At 39.7% G+C, this 5268-nt stretch overlaps 1 pseudogene; it reads right to left on the reverse strand.

Annotated features, from left to right (window-relative positions):
- Positions 1 to 3191: 3191 nt before the first annotated feature.
- On the reverse strand, positions 3192 to 4968 carry LOC120397314 (annotated as a pseudogene).
- Positions 4969 to 5268: the final 300 nt, after the last annotated feature.

Consider the following 5268-nt stretch of genomic DNA (forward strand, 5'->3'; position numbering starts at 1 on the left):
GGCCAATACTCAAACCACTGAGCTATCCAAAAGGTTACATATTACACCTTTGCCTTAGTTTCATGGTGTCTCAGTGTTTTACTATAGAGTTTTGGGGAAGATGAATAAGGAACTACACAATTAGCAAGCAACAACGAAAATGGGGTTGATTAATTTAGGGTCTCTGAAAGCTTGTTGTTTTCTGGAGAACTAAAACAAATCTTATCGGTGTTCAAGGTAGAATTCTGTTCTATTCTTCACCAGAGAATACGGAACAGTAAAAATTACACACTACAGAATCATTGCTTAGCGTAAAGCACATTCTGAATAGGGATATGCCACAGCAGAAATATCCTTCTTGCCCGGACGCTCAGTGAACTTCATTCTTAACCTACAGGTATTCTGAAACAATACAAGTAAGTCACTGTTTGGAAGGATGATTTCTGTAAAACAGAATGTTGCAGATTCAGCCAGAGTGCTGGTTGGAGCTATCTCTAGGATAACAGTTGTCATTGAAGGTGGGTAAAATAACCAAAATCCCCAATGATCTTTTGCATGGAGTTATCCAGAAATCATCTTGTTTTCTTTAAAGCTGATCATTTAGAACAGTGGTTCTCAAACTAGGGCTGCCGCTTTTTCAGGGAAAGCCCTTGGTGGGCCGGGCCGGTTTGTTTACCTGCCGTGTCTTCAAGTTCGGCCGATCGCAGCTCCCACTGGCTGCAGTTCGCCGCTCCAGGCCAATGGGAGCTGCGGGAAGCGGGAGCCAGTACATCCCTCAGTAAACAAACCAGCCCGGCCCGCTAGGGGCTTTCCCTGAACAAGCGGTGGCCCTAATTTGAGAACCACTGATCTAGAATGAATGGAGAAAAACTGTGCTTATATTGTGGGGGGCGGTGGAAGGGAGCTCTTCTGCAGTTGTGGGGCCAGGAGCAGAGTGAAGCAGTAGCATGCAGCTACACTGGAATCATCTTAATACCAGGTATGCTGCATGCTGGGCTGGCTCCTGGCACAAAATAGAGCAAAGTCACCAATCTATGGCTCTATGGCAGCGTTAGACAATCTGCAGCTCGTGGGCCACATGTGGCCTGTCAGGGTAATCTGCTGGCGGGCTATGAGACAGGTTGTTTACATTGACTGTCCACAGGCACAACCACCCACAACTCCCAGTGGCCGTGGTTCACGCGGAGATGTATTGGCTGCCGCTTCCTGCAGCTGCCATTGGTTGGGAATCGTGAACCATGGCCACTCAGAGCGGTCAATGTAAACAAACTGTCTTGTGCCCTGCCAGCGGATTACCCTGGTTGGCCAGAGGTTGAAGCTCCCTGGTCTTGCCACCATTCCCCTGGCTACAACTCCGACATGCATTTTGTTTACAGGAACAATGAGAACAAGCATAAATTACTACCCATCATAAGGCATTAATTCAATCATTGCTGAAATAGTCCTTTGATACAGACATATTCAAAAATTCCTAATATATATAAACACAATACAGTAGCTGAAAAGGGATGATCGACCAGTTGCAGAGTGAAAGTCTAAGAGGAGATTAATTCCAGATATTAAATCTTTTCAGCACTCCAGACTCCTCAGTTTGAAACCTCATGACTTCCACCACTAGCCACAGAATAACACAATCATTCTGGAAGTTCAGTCTCGCCTACAGGCAAGAACTTGTCCCATCATAGCAGGAACAAAACTAGCACAGCGGGATGTTCAGTACCAAGGCTGGCAATAAGACTCATCAACCAAAGAAGCAGTGTTCTTACATGTGAGTTTAAACTTGGGAATGTCATCTTTATAAATGTCTTTCTCAGACTGTTTCTATACCAAACTAGATGCATAATGAGTATAATCAGTTCAAGCAAATGGTGTGGCTTATCTCTAGAGTACCTACTCATAGTTACTGAAACTTTATAAGCATACTGGAGAACAAAGAAACTTAACCTTTTGATTACTTAAATAGCTCCCCCAACAAGTGTATCTTCTGAATGAACACCTTGTATGACAGGAGAGAGATCATTACAGATGCAATGACAATGACTCTTCCCCAACTATGGCCCAAAAGGAAACCTTTTTTTTTTGCAAGGACAAATGTACTAGTTGACATAAAGAGACTTTAATGGATCAGAGAAAGAGTGAATCCTGTTAAATATATCAACATTTCAAACCTTTTGTTAAAACACATTTACATATTGAGAAAACATTGTGTAGCTAGGCCATAGCAACAAAAACAAATTTGTTGCCAGATTATATTTATGCTCTTGGCATCTAGCTAGCACATGAACTGGGCACTTCATAGATAGATTGATAGATGTAGGGTCTTTGGGTTGGATAAGTGTGAACCACTAGTGTAGTCAAGGGTAAACAGAGTTTACCCACTTCTTATTTGGGGAATATGGAGTTTACTTTAGGTTAGTTTACCCACTTCTTTTTTCTACCACTATACCACTGCTGTGAACCCTTATTTACAGGCTTTTTGCTATAAATTCCAGTGTAATATACTACTTTGTGCCCCATCTCTAACTCATGGACATATTGGCAAGAAAGAAGAGGCATAAATCATAGTGTGTTATAAAGAAATACAAGATGCCTGTTGATCATTTTTAAATTTGAGGAATATGAAGAATAATTTCTTTTCTGCCTATAAGTTCTATGATTCTGTAATACTCTTTGAGGCAGGAGAGATGGAAGAAAGTTGAGAATGGAAGAAAGATGGGAGTTCAGGGAATCCACAGTTAATCAGTGGAGGTGAAGGAGTAAAGGTAACATGGCTTTTGGAGAGCTTTAACCCAGAGCATTCGGAAAGTTTGGGGGTATTTTAATGAACCATTGGTACCTGAAGCCCAATAGAATTTCTGGTGCATTTATTTATAGCGCAGAAAAATCAGATCAGTGGATAGCTTTGGTCCACACATATTCATCGATGAGCAATCACCGTGGGGTGGGGTGGGATGAGGCTGAGTGATATATAAAGAAGAGGGCAATATAGGAGTCCGTTTAGAACATTGGTTCCAAAATGTTTTGGTATCACACCCCCTTTTAGATTTTTAAGAAACCTTCATGCCCCCCACCTCTCCTTTACCATCATCCAACCCCCTTTTAACAAATTCAATTTGTAATTTAAAATTAAAAATAAACACAAATAGTTTTCTTGGCATAAAAAATTAATAAAAATGTAATTTAAAATAAGAAATAGCATAAACAAAACAAATTTAATGTGAAGGATGTTGCTGCATTTTCTTCATGAGTTGGGAAATTCTAGGTTTGAAAGATGAAAGTGCACAACGCAAATCATTTTTAACATCCAGTCGATTCCTTTGTTTTGTTTTTATTATGAGTAAACTTGAAAAGCTTTTTTCAGAGAGGTACTTTGATGAAAATGGAAGAATAATACATAGCACTTCTCCATCTTTCGGGTAAATCGGGAAACATTTTATCCAAAATTCCTCCAGGCTTAAGTTTTTGAAAATATCTGTCACACTTGAATCATATTTCATTTCGAGTGCTTGTTCTTGCAATACTTCTGGCAATGAATCGATATCAACATTGAATGGATTACGTGCTAATTTATGAATGGGGTTGCCAGAAAAGTTGTCTGGAAAATAGCGGGTGAATTCATTAGCAAGGCAGTCCAGATTAAACAAAATTTTGTTCTTCGGATCCTCTTTACAAAGGTCAGCGAGTGATGAAAATGTTGGAAAAGACAAAAAGTTAGGCGTCTGAGCTTGCATTCGACATTTCCAAATCTTTATTTTTTCCTGTAAATGCTTTGATGGCATCATGGTGCGCTATAGTGTTTGCAGCATTGTTTCCTTGCAGCTTCAAATTGAGATTGTTCAAAGATTTAAAAATGTCCATGAGGTATTCCAATGGAAGTTGAAACATTTGGTTAGTAAACACACAATATAACTCTTGTTTTTTCTGTTGCTTGAGGAAAATTTCCACTTAGTCTTTCAGTTCGAATAATCTCAAAAGTATGTTCCCTTTGGAAAGCCATTGTACCTCTGTGTGAAACAAAATAATTTTGTGATCCACTCCCAAATCTGCACAAAAAGCTGCAAAAAGTCTCGTATTTAAAGCTCTGTTCTTCACAAAATTGACAACTTTGATGGCCAAATTCAATGAGTCACGTAGGTCATCTGGAAGGGTTTTAGCAACCAAGACTTGCCTGTGTATGATGCAGTGAGTCGTAGTTACAACTGGATTTTTTTCTTTCACCAATGTCACAAATCCAGAGCGAGAGCAAAGCATTGCTGGAGCACCGTCTGTGCAGACACCAACCAGTTTTCTCCATGAAAGTCCACTCTCTTAAAAAAAGTCAGAAACGGTTTTCATAACATCAGAAGCCTTTGATGTGGTCATCAATTCCTTCGAAAAAAGCAGTTCTTCCTTTACAATTCCATCATTAATGAATCGAATGTACATGAGAAACTGACAGTATTGTGCTACATCAGTGCTATTGTCGCACTGAATTGCGAAAAAAGGAGAAGCTTTCACTGCCTCCACAACTTGAAGTTTTAGATCTTTTGCCATGTCATCGATGCAAAGTTTCACAGAATTGTCAGAAAGTGAAATTTCTGATTTTTTTTCTGTTTCAGCACCAAGCACGGTATCAACTGCTTTTAACAAGCAAGGCTTCACAAGAGTTTCTCCTATTATGTGCGCTTTCTTGGCTTTAGTGATGAGCAACAACAATTCATAAGATGCTTATACCACTTTGGCTGACACTTGATAAAAAGCTCCAGTAGTGTCCAGCTTCGTGCATTTTAACTTTTGAAGTTTATCAGCAAAAAACTCTTTTGGTTTGTCTTTCAAAGTGCTGTGGTTCTTTGTCAAGTGTCGCTCAAGATGACTAGGTCTCAAGGCATCATTGTTGAGAAGTGTGTGGCATACTACGCATTGAGGATGATCGATCTTGTTTGTTTCCATGACGGTGAAACTATATTTAATGTAGTCTTCATTGTACTTCCTTTTCTTAATCGTGGCCATAATATACTAATAAAAGTATCAGAGGGGTAACCGTGTTAGTCTGGATCTGTAAAAGCAACAAAGAATCCTGTGGCACTTTATAGACTAACAGACGTTCTGCAGCATGAGCTTTCGTGGGTGAATACCCACTTCTTCAGATGCAAGACACTTGCATCTGAAGAAGTGGGTATTCACCCACGAAAGCTCATGCTGCAGAACGTCTGTTAGTCTATAAAGTGCCACAGGATTCTTTGTTGCTTATACTAATAAAAAAAGCTATAAAATAATTTTCCTGATTCGTGAATAATAATGGACCCAAGT

Source organism: Mauremys reevesii, linkage group 2 (assembly GCF_016161935.1).
Source record: "Mauremys reevesii isolate NIE-2019 linkage group 2, ASM1616193v1, whole genome shotgun sequence".
In the NCBI taxonomy this organism is placed as follows: domain Eukaryota; kingdom Metazoa; phylum Chordata; order Testudines; family Geoemydidae; genus Mauremys; species Mauremys reevesii.